Below are 15,320 nucleotides of genomic sequence, written 5' to 3'. Positions count from 1 at the left end.
AAATAAAAGGAATTTAATGAGAGGACTTAGTTACCCACCTGAGAGGCCAAGTAGGGGACCGTGTGATGCAAGAGGAGAAATTCAACACCAGCCCTCAGGGTGGAGGGGCAGAGGGAGGGCAGAGCCCAGAGCTGGCACCAGCAGGCAGAGGATGGGAACCCGGCAAGGCTGTCTGCTGGGAGCTGCAGCCGCTAAGGAGACGCAGCCTCGTAGACCTAACAAAAAGTAGATGGAGGTGGGGAGACCTGCCCTGGCTTCTGCCTGCTGCTATCCCCCAGTTTCCAGTTATGCCTCCCATGAGTCAAACCTGCTGGGAAGGTGGAAGAAAGGGGAGCCTGGGAGATGCAGGACAAGGAAGGGCAGGAGGGTTCTGAGAATGAGGGCAATTCCCAGACACAGTGTTTGTAAATTACCCACCCCAGTTACGGTTGTTGGTCGCAGAGGCCCGTGCTGCCCAGCCCCCATCACTTATCTCAGGTATCACCCCCTCCAGAAACCTTAGTTTGACAATCACAGGCTGAGTTTGAACCATGTAACCTTCACAGAGCCCCTGCATGGCAAATATAACTAACTCCAGCTCAGGGATAAGGAACACCCGGGAAAGTGAGCTGTCTAAAAGCTGGTCTACAGCTGGGGTGGGATGCTAGTTCAACCTGAGTTTATCTGACTCTCGACAATGGCTGTTGGTCTCTCACAGATTGAGAATTTCCATGGATCTGGTTCTGCAAGGGTAAACCCTAAATACATTTCCAGGCAAAATTCTGATAACATTCCCCAAAACAGGGAGAACACAGACAAGAACGAGGAATGTGCACCGAGGGACTCCCATACATAAGGTTCTCTCTGACAAGTGCTCTGTCCACACCATTGCACGTCATCCTTGGGACATTCCTAAAGGAAAGTGCCACTAATACTCCCTGTTTAGAGATGAGTAAACTGAGACCCAGAGTGATTAACAAGTTGCCCTGGAGTTGTAGAGCTGGGACTCAGGCCCATGACCTCACAGCTGAGCCGCCGCTGTGCAGTGGTGGAGTGAGTGGGCTCAGCCAACCTGCCCAGGTGTGCATCCTGGCTCTGCTATTTCCTAGCGCTATCATCTTAGGCAAAGTACTTAACTTCCTTGTGCCTCAGTTTCCCCTTCTTTAAAATGGGGATGTCAATACTCAACACAGAGGATTGTTGAGAGTGTTATGTGATTTACAAAAAAATTTAGGGCCGGGCGCGGTGGCTCACACCTGTAATCACAGCACTTTGGGAGGCCAAGACAGGCAGATCACTTGAGGTCAGGACTTCGAGACCAGCCTGGCCAACACATCAAAACCCCGTCTCTACTAAAAATACAAAAATTAACTGGGTATGATGGCACACGCTTGTAATCCCAGCTGCTCAGGAGGCTGAGGCACAAGAATTGCTTGAACTGGGGAGACAGAGGTTGTAGTGAGCCGAGATCGCACCACTGCACTCCAGCCTGGGGGACAGAGCAAGACCCTGTCTCATTAAATAAATAAATAAATAAATAAATAAATAAATAAATAAAATAATATTGGAGGCTGAAAGATTGAGGATCATGATCAACTCATTATACCACTGGAAGCGATATGAGTAAGCAGCAAACTATTTCTCATAAATGCAGAATGTTGGCAAAGTGACAAACTGTTTCTGCCACCCAGAAGGAATGCTGAGGGCAGTCACTCTCCAAGCATAGTGTTTCTTGTGATTAGGTGTAATTGAAGCCTGTTAGTAACAATATGAATCGGTGATCAGTCAACCAGCTAACCAGTCATTACCTCCTCCTCCCTGCTCATGCTACCCAATAAATAGGAAGGGCTGTGGAAGCTCAGGGGCTGCCTTTGCTCACTAGAAGCAAGGAGTTCTCTTCTTCTTCCCCTGGCCCCTTCCTTTAAAACAGTTTCTTTTGTCTTAAGTTTTCATTTCTACGTTCGTCCCTTTGTTCAGTCCTGTAATGAAGTCACAGGCAGTAACAGTAGTAACTGCTGTAATGACGGTCTCAAGGAGTAACAGTAATAACTGTCGCAGTGACAGTCTCAAGTAGTAATTGTGGTAGTCTGCAACAAAAAATAAAATAAAATAAAATAAAATAAATTTTAGCAACCATTATCCTAACTCTTGGTGCTTTAGTTTTTTGATCTGTAAAGTGGGAATAAATAGTAGTGCCCACCCCACAGGATGGCTGTATAAAGTGAGTACCCGGCTGTGTGCAGTGGCGAGCATGCCTGTAATCCCAGCACTTTGGGAGGCCGAGGCGGGTGGATCACCTGAAGTCGGGAGTTCGAGACCAGCCTGGCCAACGAGGTGAAACCCCATCTCTACTAAAAATACAAAAATTAGCCAGGCATGGTGGCACGCACCTGTAATCCCAGCTACTTGGGAGGCTGAGGCATGATAATCACTTGAACCCGGGAGGTGGAGGTTGCAGTGAGCCAAAATCACGCCACTGCACTCCAGTCTGGGCAACAGAGCAAGACTCTGCCAAAAAAAAAAAAAAAAAGTGAGTATCCACTCCGCAGGGGTATTGTGAGTATTAGGAAGGTAATTCCTCCATGTTCTTCAACTGAAGCTATTATTATCATCCTGCCTGCAATTCTTGGCAAGTGTTGTGAAGGCAAGGACTGGGAATCCTCTTGTTTGTGGAGAAGAGGAAACGTGTTGGAGGCAAAGTCACAGGGGCAAACCAGGTTAACCCTCTCTGAAGCTCTCACGGCCACAGGTGCCAGGCCTGGCCATTCCTCCATGGGAAGCTTCTGCACTCACTTCCTCAGTGCTGGCCTGGGTCTGTGGGGCAAGCTGAGTGTCCCGGGGCAGAATGCTTTCTGGAGAGGGCTCTGCTACCAGCTGTGGCTGAAGGACCTGGCACAGGGCCTGTTCCTGGGGCCCTCGGCACACCATCCTCCTCCAGCCGAGAGCCGTAAGGAAGCAGTTTCCCTAGTGAAGGGCATCAACAGGCCCCAGGAGGTCCTCCTGCCTGCCAGGACACCCGTGGTCCTCCCCATCCTAACTAGTTACAATTAAAATGAATCTAGCAAACACAGACAGCCAGGCCCTCCCACGCCCTGCCCTGGGATGCAGGGACAAAGACGGCGCCCAGGGTAGCCCACACACTATGGGGAGCAGCTTACAGTCTCACTGTTTATTGAGCAGCTACTGTGTTCCTGATGCTTCTGTAAACCAGAAAGTGTCTGAGACAGGTCTCACTCAGTTTTGACATTTATTTTTCCAAGGTTAAGGACATGCCTAGTAGAGAGGTCTGTGCCTTTCTCTAACGATGACTTTGAGGGCTTCAGTATTTAAAGGGGAAAGCAGGCTGGAGGGGAAAGAAGGAGGGTCTGGAAATCCACATATTGCAAGAGAAAAAGAGCACGTAGGGAAATTATGTATTCAGAAAAAGAGCAGGTAGAGAAATTATGTATTCAATTACGTATTCGTCTCACGATCTGTAACTTTACATAAGATAAGGTAAACACAGAGTAGCTACTCATGGAGATACCTGGCCTTTTATCTGTGGCTCTCTGCTTAGGAACAAAGGAAAGGCAGCTTCTTGCATGACTCAACTTTCAGCTTAATTTTTTCCTTTTGGCAGAGTGAATTGGGGTTTTCATTTTCTTTTCACACTTTCTATACCTTCTCTTATTGAAAGTGAGGTGGTTGCTGTGAATTGCATTTTACAGATGAGAAGCTGAGGCTTGAAGAATAGAATCACCACTCACCATCCAGGATGGGAAGTCAGAACCAGCTGAACCAGCGGCTGGCCCAGCCTCTCTCTCTCTCTCTCTCTCTGTTTCTCTCTCTCTTCTGTCTCTCTCTCCGTTTCTCTCCCTCACCGTTTCTCTCTTCTGTCTCTCTCTCTCTCTCATCCTCTCTCCTCCTCTCCTTCCATTTTGTTTCTCTTTTCCTTGCCTTTCTTTTTCTTCTTTCTTGAATTTTTAATGAAGTATAAAAAGTATACAAGGCCAGGCATGGTGGCTCATGCCTGTAATCCCAGTACTTTGGGAGGCTGAGGCAGGTGGATCGCGTGAGCTCAGGAGTTCGAGACCAGCCTGGGTACGTAGTGATACACCCTCTACAAAAAATACAAAAATCAGCCGGGCATGGTGGCACATGCCTGTAGTCCAAGCTACACAGGAGGCTGAGGTGGGAGGATGGCTTGAACCCAGGAGGCGGAGGTTGCAGTGAGCCGAGATTGCATCACTGCACTCTAGCCTGGGTGACAAGAGTGAGACCTTGTCTCAAAAAAAAAAAAGTATACAAATAAAAGTGCTCAGTCCAGTTTTCACAAATGAGCACACCCATGCAATCAGTACCTGGGTCAACAGCAGGACCATGCATTGCCTGCACCTCTAAAATCCACCTTGGACTCCCTCTCTTCACTACCCACAAGAATCATTATCCTGACTTCTAACAGATAGAGCCATTGTACCTGATCAGAGGCAACAGCCATCACCTGGAGACTTGTTAGAAATGCCCCATCCCAGACCTACAGAAGCTCTGGGAGTAGGGCCCAGAAATCTATTTTAACAAACCTCCCATCTCCTTAAAATCAGACACAGCTGGAGCTCGGGGGAGGAGCGCAGTGATGTGCTGCTGCCTCCTTGTGGCATTTCCATGCATGAACAGCCGAGAGGCCACCTGCCAGGAGGAGGCTGTCTTCAAAGGGCAACTCCAACAGCCTCCTTGGGAGGTACCTCTCAACCTTCTGCCTAGGAAAGGGGAGGCGACCAATGGCCACCATGTGTCATGTGCTAACGAAAAGGCCACCTGCCTCTCCGTGGCTAAAATGTGGTCTAGGGTCTGAGGTGCATTCTCGGCCATCTGATTCTCAAGAATTCATCTTTTTTCACTTCCACTGAAATGAATTATGACATCAGGGAGAACCCAAGGGCAGAAGTAGGGGCCAAGTCCTCTTTGTCACCTCCAGGTTGGCTGACAAACTTGGTTGCAAGTGGCCCCATCACACTGGCCTGGTCTTTATCCATGGCCCCTTTGTCAGAGGCGTTAGACCAGAGTAACTCCATTTTGAGTAGGGGCTGGGTAAAATAAGGCTGAGACTTACTGGGCTGCATTCCCAGACAATTAGGCATTCTAAGTCACAGGATGAAATAGGAGGTCGGCACACAGTACAGGTCATAAAGACCTTGTTGATTAAACGGGCTGCAGAAGCTGGCCAAAACCCACCAAAACCAAGATGGCGACGAGAGTGACCTCTGGTCGTCCTCACTGCCACACTCCTACCAGCGCCATGAGAGTTTACAAATGCCATGTCAATGTCAGGAAGTCACCCTCATGGTCTAAAAAGGGGACACATGAATAATCCACCTCTTGTTTAGCATGTCATCGAGAAATAACCTTAAAAATGGCAACCAGGCTGGGCGCGGTGGCTCACACCTGTAATCCCAGCACTTTGGGAGGCCGAGACAGGCAGATCATGAGGGCAGGAGATCAAGGCCATCCTGGCTAACACAGTGAAACCCTGTCTCTACTAAAAATACAAAAAATTAGCCGGGCGTGGTGGCGGGTGCCTGTAGTCCCAGCTACTCAGGAGGCTGAGGCAGGAGAATGGCGTGAACCCAGGAGGCGGAGACTGTAGTAAGCCAAGATCATGCCACTGCACTCCAGCCTGGGGTACAGAGCGAGATTCCGTCTCACAAAAAAAAAAAAAAAAAAAAAATGGGCAACCAGCAGCCCTGAGGGCTGTTCTGTCTATGGAGTAGCCATTCTTTATTCCTTTACTTTCTTAATAAACTTGCTTTCTCTTTGTGGACTTGCCTCAAATTCTTTCTTGCCGGACATCCAAGAACACTCTCTTGGGGTCTGGATCAGGACCCCTTTCTGGTCACACCTCCACTGCCCAATGCCCCCTCACCACTGGCTTTCATGAAAAAGGTTTTAATGTCTTCGCTGGGCCAGGTCTTTTCATCCAGTCTCTGTTGGATGGCCAATAACCTAACATGAACCTCTTCAGCAGCTTCTCCCCTGCCCTGAAGCCAGCAGGGGTGGGACACAGGTGACTGATTTGACTCCTCTACCCTCTCAACCCTCTCACCGCCACTCACCTCAAGGACACGCCCTCCAGGTCCACTAATCCCCCTGCCTCTCTCAGTCTCTGAGACATCTCACTGCAGTCCCACTCCCCTGCCTGCCTCTCTTGACCCCTGCTCTGTGGCCACCTGACTAAAACTCAAAGTTTGAGAATCTGTTGGTATCGCCACTTACTCCAGATGGCTGATGATCTTTATGTTCTGGATCAGGTCCCATTCCAGACCCCAAGAGAGGGTTCTTGGAGCTCGCACAAGAAATAACTCAGGATGAGTCCATAAAGTGAAAAGTGAGTTTATTAAGAAAGTAAAGGAATAAAGAACACCTGCTCTAAGTCACAGGATGAGATAGGAGGTCAGCACAAGATACAGATCACAAAGACCTTGCTGGTAAGACAGGTTGCAATAAAGAAGCCAGCTAAATCAGAACCTGGTGGCAGAACCTGGTGCCGCGCTGCTTACTCCAGATGGCTGATGTGGCATCTGTGGAATGCAAAGTCTCCCTGAGTCTTTTCCCCACGTCAGGCAGATTGCTTAAGTATCAGACTGCAGTTGCCAGAATAAATCTAAATTTATTTTAAATGTTCATGTCAACAGTCATATTTGTAATGTTTTTTTCCTTAAAAAACATGTTGTACATATGGATGTTCGTCATTGCTATTTATACCTTTATGCCTGTCTTTATTAGCTAGGGTAAACCAGATCCCAGTAATAAATAAACCCGAAATCCAGTGGCATACCAAGGGACCAGGGGAGGTGGTGGTGTTACAGGAAGGGGGTCCCAATCCAGACCCCAAGAGAGGGTTCTTGAAACTCACGTAAGAAAGAACTCAGGGCGAGTCCACAAAGTGAAAGTGAATTTATTAAGAAAGTAAAGGAATAATGCTCCATAGACAGAGCAGCCCCGAGAGCTACTGGTTGCCTATTTTTATGGTTATTTCTTGATTATATGCTAAACAAGGGGTGGATTATTCATGCCTCCCTTTTTAGACCATATAGGGTAACTTCCTGACGTTGCCATGGCATTTGTAAACTGTCATGGCACTGGTGAGAGTGTAGCAGTGAGGATGACCAGCGGTCACTCTTGAGGCCATTTTGATTTTGGCGGGTTTTAGCCCCCTTCTTTATTGCAACCTGTTTTATCAGCAAGGTCTTTATGACCTGTATCTTATGCCAACCTCCTATCTCATCCTGTGACTTAGAATGCCTTAACCATCTGAGAATGAAGCCCAGCAGGTCTCAGCCTCATTTTACCCAGCCCCTATTCAAGATGGAATCGCTCTGGTTCAAACGCCTCTAAGAGTGGGAGTTTTCTCCCTGGTAAGAAGGAATATTTTAACACTGGCAATGTTTAGAATTGCTGGCATGTGGTGATAATAAAAAGCAGATTGACTTTTAGACCTTTTCATTACTGTTTTAAAATTCTCTATAGACAATGTACCCCTTTATCACCTGCATCCACTTCCACTACCACCAGCGCCATTGGAACGTCACTGCCAAAATGCTTACTAGCCAAAGCACAAAGTCTATTTGTGTTACATAACATTCCCAACGGGTGCTTCTGCTTGGTGGGCTCCCCCACATGGTGATCCAGGGACTCAGGCTCCTTCGTCTAGGGCTCCTCCTTCCTCCTCCTCCCAATCATCTGCATCCAGTAAGGCCTCACTAGGTCAGGGAGGAAGCCCAGACAATCAATTCATGGAGAGCCGGAGCCAGGAAGTTGCATACAGAACTTCTGCTCTTGTCTCAATGGCTAGAACTCAGTCACATGGTCACACCCAACTACAAGGGAGGCTGGGAAATGTAGTCTATCTACATTTCATGTGCTATCACAAACATCCATCAGTCTTTTCCACAATGTCTTAAATATTTCACAATAAAGAAATGTTAAATGTCTGTGTTAGACAAGAATGTGGATAAACTACCTTCTATGAGTCTTCTTTCTCTAGTATAGGAATTTTACCATGGGACAGATAGTCATGGTTCAAACTCATGAAACAAATGATCTCAAATTTTATACTGTCCCAGGGACCAGAATGCTGAGTTCACAGAGCTTTCCACTGCCACTTTCTCCTACTCAGATGATTTCCCTTCTATCTAAGCACATGCCTAGACTACATTTCCCAGTCACCTTTGCAGCTAGGTGTGGCCATGTGACTCAATCTTTACCAATAAAATATGAAGAGAAGTGACATGTGCCACTTCCTGACCTGAGCCTTACAAGTTTGTGTGCGTGCTTCATGAGTTCTTTCCCCTTCCCATTGGCTGCAACCCTCTGTGCCCCAGCTTCCACTGTGCAGACAGGAATAGTATCCTGGGGCAGTGCAGTGAGTCTCAAACCTGCAGAATCACTTGGAGGGCCTGTAAAGACACAGATGGCTGGGCTCCACACCTAAAGTTCCTGATTCACTAGGCCCAGGATAGGGCTGGAGAATTGACATTTCTAACAAGTTCCCAGGTGCTGCCAAAGCTGCTGGTCCAGGGACCACCCTGGAAACCACTGTCCTAAGGAATGGTGGAGTGCACTATGAAGAAACCTGGGCCTCTGAGTGGCCCCCTGGATCATAGCTGCCTTGACAACTTGACAGCACAGTTGAAAAAGAAGTAAACTTTTGTCTTCTTTAAGTCACTGCACTACTGGGCATCTTTGTTACAGCAGCTTAACCTTTTAACCACATTAACAGAGTTAGGATTCTGTCACTTGCAACCAAGAGTCCTGACCAATACAGACTCGAAGCTTAACTTCAGTAAGTTCCACCACTAAGAGAGTTTGCTTCTTTTTTCTGCTTATCCCAAACCCTCAGTTGTTTCATCTTACCTTAGTATTGACCAGGATTCCAGAAGGAGATATGCACATGCACCAAGCCCTAGGAAGGAGCTGGAAGGTGGAGAATATTCCACTCTGCTACAATCTTTTCAAACATTAACATTATTATTATCTCAACTACTTGCCTGAGTCCCTTGAACACAGGCCCGGCTCTGAAATGTAGTTGCCATGGGGTCTGGAAATAGCCCAGACACCCACTCCTCATTGGTGGGTACCTCTTGTGCTGTTTTCCTGGCTCTAGGTGAACACTCACACCGTGCAGGTAAAGGAGGGTGCAAATGCAGGTTATGGGGACTCGTGTGGCTCAAGCTCTACCTTGGAATGTGTGGCTCAGAGCCCTAGGGATCAAGCTTGGCAGTGGGAGAGGAGGTGCGGGGAAGGTTCCATGGCCCTGAGAGAAGAGGACTCACAACATCTTCAGAGCTCTGTTTCCTGAGGTTAATGGGCCCTCGGCAAAGTACTTAGAGGGTGTTTCTGTGTTTCTCTTGCCTACTCCTCTCCCATGTATAGGTGGGCCACAATGGGGTCCATGTAGAATAGTGTTTTTCCTATGGTCATTTAGCAAGTCTGGGGCAAAGTCCATTTGAGAACCAGGCCTCCTGTCTCCCAGCCCAGGGATTTAAAAAATTATCCCATCCTAGTTTGGAAAGCAGCCATGTCCCCAACTGGAACGTGGGCTCTGGCCTTTGGAGGACCAGAGAGAGCCTAGCAATGGCCTCTTCCACGTCCTGAAGAAAGTCCTGCAGGGAGTGGGCACAGTGACTCACGCCTGTAATTCCAGCAGTTTGGGAGGCTGAGGCGGTTGGATTGCTTGAGCTTAGGAGTTCGAGACTAGCATGGGCAACATGGTGAAACCCCATCTCTACAAAAAATACAAAAATTAGCCAGGCGTGGTGGCTCGTGCCTGTAGTCCCAGCTACTTAGAGGGGGCTGAGGTGGGAGGATAGCTGGAGCCCAGGGGGCAGAGGTTGCAGAGGCAAGGTCGCACCACTGCACTCCAGACTGGGTGACAGAGTGAGACCCCTCTCTCTCAAAAAAAAAAAAATGTCCTGCAGGCATGATATGGTGGTGTTTGACACCTCTTGTCCATCCTTGGCTTTGGGGCTTTAGCTGTAAATCTAAGAAAATAGGAAAAGTCCCATTTAAGAGTCTCTTACATGTGTGTCATTTAACTTAATCTTCATGACAGCCCTATATGGGAAGTGTATTAAATAGGGTAATGCTAGTTGCTATAGCGAACAGCCCCCAAGATCTAGTGGCTTAACACAATAGCAGTTTATCTCTTACCTAATATTGCAAGGCAGGTGTTTGCTCCTGGTTGGAGAGCAGATTTCCTTTACACGGTGATCCGGGTGACTTCCATGTTGCAGCTTTGCCATCCTGCAGGGTTTTGGGTTCTTTGCATCTAGACAGACAGGGATGGAGAAGCTCACTTGCTTCCTCAAGGCCCTGCCTGGAAGTGACACTCACCACTCCTGCTCACATTCCATTGATGGAGACTAGTCACATGGTCATACCTAGATGCCAAGGATGCTGGGAAATGTAGTCTCCAGTGGGGCACATATGTGTCTTCCAGAGACAATTCCACACTATGGAGTCTTTTCCAGAGTTAATGCACAAAGTCCTCTTTACTAATCTGTTTAAACAGCTTGCCAGGCTAACCAGCACTGTCCATGCTCTCTGAATGCAACGCTACTGCCCCAGGCATACTGAATGCTTATGGCTAGTAAGCCATTCCCTAGGCCCCTGGTCCCCTTTGGCTCTTGGCAGTAGAAGAGCATGCTTGCCAACAGTCTGCTGGGTCTGTTCCCAAATCAGTTTGCACAAGGCACACTTAATGTTGTAACAATGTAACTGAATTAGATATTCTATAAACTGATGAAATATGAGTGCAAAAAGAAGAGATTTGTTTTTCTGAAAACTCAATAAAGACTGGTTGCTAAAAAGAATACTGTCAAATTAGGTGTGGAAGAAACAACTACTAAACATCTGGAAAAAAAGAAAAACCCACAAGAATCTAGAGGGATTTGCACTCCGGTTGCTATACAAATGTCTGCAGGTCCTTGCCCCACTTTAAAGAAACCAGAATTGGCCAGGGACGCTGGCTCACGCCTGCAATCCCAGCACTTTGAGAGGAATTACAGGTATGAGCCACTGTGCCCAGCCCCTGCAGGACTTTCTTCGGGACGTTATACCAGCTTTCCTTCTCTCAAACGCCTCCTTAGCCTACATAAAGCAAAGATTATGAATAAATGTTAAGGGCAGGTTTCTGGAACCAGACAGCCTGTATTTGAATCAAGCAATCCTCCTGCCTCAGACTCTCAAGTATCTGGGACAATAGGCTCACACCATGGCACCTGGCTTGAAATTTCAACTTAATTCAATTTTAATTAATTTAACTATAAATGGCCACATATGGTTACTGGCTAAGGCATTGGATAGGGAAGCTCTGTGTTACACTAACATTAGCACATGTATTTCTTCACTTCTCAGGCTCTTTATTTCTTTGCCTTGACTCTTTCTAGCCCATGATGTCTTCTGAAATGCAAGTCCTGCCCCCGTTGATTCAGACAGACAGCTCTTGATTCCAACATATTATGCTGACTGGGAAAGGGAGGGGTGGTCCTTGGCAGGAGGAAAAGGGACAGGCCTCTGTCTGTAGCAACTGGGCTCAAATTGCCACATGGCAGCAACTGCCACCTGTAACAGTGCCGTGCTAAGCTCCTCACTGGCAGGGAAGGGCCACTGTCAAGAGCAAGAGCTCGGCAGCTGGCTCCCCCCTCCTTGGAATTGTGACTTTGAAAAAAATCTCTGCATCCTTCTGAGCCTCAATTTCCTCATCTGTAGGGTGGAATTAACAATGCCTACTGTTGTTCTGAGGATTAAATGAAGTGAGGCCTGCTTTGTGCTTGGATCATACTAACTACTCAATCAATGTTCTTATTTACTGTAACTCTCAGAGTCACCTCCCACTCAGACCAAATAAACAGCAGGGGAAAAAATAGGGTGGGATGGACAGAGAGAAAATGTTCTTTTAAAAAGTGTTTTATTGGCCAGGGACAGTGGCTCACACCTGTAATCCCAGCACTTTGGGAGGCCAAGGAGGGTGGATCACCTGAAGTCAGGTGTTCCAGATCAGCCTGGCCAACATGGCGAAACCCCATCTCTACTCACAATACAAAAAAAATTAGCCGTGTGTGGTGGCGCGTGCCTGTGGTCCCAGCTACTCGGGAGGCTGAGGCAGGAGAATCGCTTGAATCCAGGAGGCGGGGGTTACAGTGAGCCGAGATCGAGCCATTGCACTCCAGCCTGGGCAACAAGAACAAAACTCCATTTCCAAAAAAAAAAGTGTTTTATTGTGAAAATTCTCAAATACACATGAAAGTAGAGAGAATGGTTTAGCAAACCTTTATACTCCTATCACTTAGATTTTCAAATATAAAACAAACCACAGTAAAGGTTTTTTTGTTTGTTTTGTTTCTGTTTGTTGAGGCAGGGTCTCACTCTGTCACCCAGGCTGAAGTGCAGTGGCTGATGGACTAACCTCCCCAGGCTCAAGTGATCATGGCTCACTGCAGCCTCGACCTCCCAGGCTCAAGCGATCCTCCCACCTCAGCCTCCCAAGTAGCTGGGACTACAGGTGTGCACCACCATGCCCAGCTAATTTTTTTGTATTTTTTGTAGAGACAAGGTTTCGTCATGTGACCCAAGCTGGTCTTGAACTCCTGGGTTCAATTGATCTATCCACCTCAGCCTCCCAAAGTGCTGGGATTACAGGCATGAGCCACCACACCCAGCCCAGAGTAAGGGTTTTAATAACTCCATTAACTCAGAGATATGCATCCTCATGAGGCTGAAGAACAAACTCTCAGTGGCTCCAACGAAATGGTCACAAACACGTTAGGACTTCTCTGAGCAGCGCTGCCTACAACCCGTCAGAGACAGAGTCTTGTTCAGACAGTTGTCATTTGTCCCCCAAATAATATCCTCATCTGCCTGGAAGCAGTGGTTTCCCCCACTGGGTGTGGCTATGTATTTTTCTGGTGATACTCAAGATTCCATCTCTCTGGGTCCCCCAAACTATATGTTTTGTCTTTCAGTGCCCAGAAAATTATGAGAGACCCCAAATTCCTACCAGTAACGTTGCTTAAATTAGCAAGAGACAGCTTTTAATTTCTTGTAACCCAGATCCCTAAATGACAGTCAGGCTACAGAAAAGCCACAGCGGCCACCTCTAAGGAGCTGGCACCTACCGTCCCCTGAGGTTAAAATAATCCATTCTTTCAGGAGAGAGACAAGAGAGAGATCTTATTAGGGAATGTGCCAGGTCTTCTGGCTTTCTGGAAAATTACTGGGCTATAGTCTAACTATAAAAAAAATCAATCCCTTAAGATCCCAGTAGCCCTGGGGAATAGGCAGTGTGGAAAAGGGCAAAGAAGAAATTAATTGGGTGGAGGACAGTGCTAACATTTGCTGGGCATACTCTGTGCTGAGCACTTCTTCACACACTCCATGTAATCCTCATGGGAACACTGTCAGGCAGACATTCCTAGTCCCAGGTCACAGACAAGGAAACTGAGACTCAGAGAGGTGAAGTTACTTGCCCAAGACGGAACCAAGGTCTGGCTAACTCTGACACCCATGTTCTTCCTTGCCACTGCCCTACCCTGTGTGGCCTTAGGTGAGCCTCTCTCTCTCCTTCTGAGCCTCCATTTCCTCTTCCTGAGATGGGAATAGCTTGCCTGGCTCACAAAGGCTTCAGAAGGATCTAGACTCCTAAGTGCTTAGAAGCATGCCCAGCGCCCAGCCTGGGACTGGGATTGCCTTTTTTGTCATCCTCAAAGCTGACAACCTTGGAGCTCTGAAAGAAGAAAATCTAAGGCCCCGCTGAGGGACACGGGTGTGCCTCTGGGGCGATGGGATAGAGGAAAATCACTGGGTTCCCTCAGGTCTCCAAAGGAGGAAGGAGGGGAGGAGGCAGAGGGAGGTAAGTTGAAGGGGGAGGTGCCTTGGGTGTTGCTGTTTTTGTGACTGCTCAGCTGACGGCTTTCCAACCTGAGAAACACACATACACAATGTCTAACCTCTTCTGGCTTAAAATAGAACCACTGAACCAAAAATGCCAAGCACAGGGCAGAGTCATCTGCCTGACAGGGCCAGACAGCTCCCCCATGGCCCCAGTAACATCCACCCTCAGTGGGCACACCTGACCAAACGCCTCTCAGCTGCACATCATGGGGCCCTCACAACAGTGGGGGAGCACAGCCAGCCACGGATCCTCAGCCCCATCCCGGAGACAAGGAAAGTGAGAACCAGAGAGGCGATGGGAGGGGGATAAAGCCAGCAGCATCTGGCCTGACAAGGATCATGACCTGGGGCACCAGACAGCCCTGAGTTCAATCGTGGCTCAGCCACAGCCTGACTGGGAGCACTTGGCAGGTTAAGTATCTCTGTGTCCTGTAAGGTGAGAGTCCTGTGAGTGATGTCTGTGACTATGCGTAGCACAGGCAGAGTGTTTGGCCCTGCCCCTGCTTCTGGAAAAAGAATTTTCGACATCTGCACACAGACAGTTGTGAAAAAGGAGGAGAAGCAGCTACTGGCTAAGGGGCACCTGGATAGTGACGCAAAACAGCTTCTATAATCCTCTACACGGTCCTAAGGGGTGAGTGTCATTACTACCCCTGTTTCTCAGATGAGAAAACCAAGGCACAGGGAAGTACAAGTGTTCTGTTTATGGACACCCAGTGGTATGGTTTGGCTCTGTGTTCCCACCCAAATTGCATCTCCAATTGTAATCCCTGCATGTTGAAGGAAGGACTTGGTGGGAAGTGATTGAATCATGGAGGCGGTTTTCCTCATGCTGTTCTTGTGATAGTGAGTGAGTTCTCACGAGATCTGATGGTTTAAAAGTGTTTGGCAGTCCCCCCTCCTCTCTCTCTCTCCCCCTGCTATGTAAAACGTAGCTTGCTTCCCTTTGGTCTCTGCCATGATTGTAAGTTTCCTGAGGCCTCCCCAGGCATGCGGAACTGTGAGTCAATGGAAACTCTTTCCTTTATAAATCACCCAGTCTCAGGTAGTTCTTCACGGCAGTGTGACAACAGACTAATGCACCCAGCTAGGAAGTGGAGGAGCTGGAATTCAAACTCAGGTCTTATTGACTCCAGTTGTGTCCACAACCAGGCCCTCATTAACTCTCCCCTGAGTGGGCCCTGCCCTTCCCCTAAGATCAGGCCATTCCCCGCATCCCACTGTCTCCACGAACTCTTTTCGGGCTCTTGTTGGGCTGTGGGTCCTTGGAGCCCCACTCACTCTGACTCAGACTTTAGCCCAGGTTTCTGCTCCTCTGAAGTCTGAGCAGAAATCAGAATATTAAACTTACTGATGCTATTGCTAAAATTCAGGCTGAGGTAGTGGCACCAGCACCCTGCTTCTGGCCCACTGAA

General features: G+C 48.0%; 1 long non-coding RNA gene across 1 annotated transcript in view; it reads right to left on the bottom strand.

The window, feature by feature from the left end:
- The window catches only part of LOC131382222 (uncharacterized), a 34,796-nt gene that overhangs the window by 16,871 nt on the left and 2,605 nt on the right, over positions 1 to 15,320 (bottom strand). Inside the window, exons 2-3 of the long non-coding RNA XR_009211510.1 lie at positions 10,165 to 10,282; positions 8,869 to 8,928 (exon numbers count right to left, since the gene is read on the bottom strand). This is a non-coding gene — a long non-coding RNA (uncharacterized LOC131382222). The remainder of the gene's footprint in view (positions 1 to 8,868; positions 8,929 to 10,164; positions 10,283 to 15,320) is intronic.

The sequence above is a fragment of the Hylobates moloch genome, unplaced genomic scaffold (genome assembly GCF_009828535.3).
Source record: "Hylobates moloch isolate HMO894 unplaced genomic scaffold, HMol_V3 SCAFFOLD_21, whole genome shotgun sequence".
In the NCBI taxonomy this organism is placed as follows: domain Eukaryota; kingdom Metazoa; phylum Chordata; class Mammalia; order Primates; family Hylobatidae; genus Hylobates; species Hylobates moloch.
Note: the sequence above shows the minus strand (reverse complement) of the source record. Positions and strands in the feature narration are given on the sequence as shown.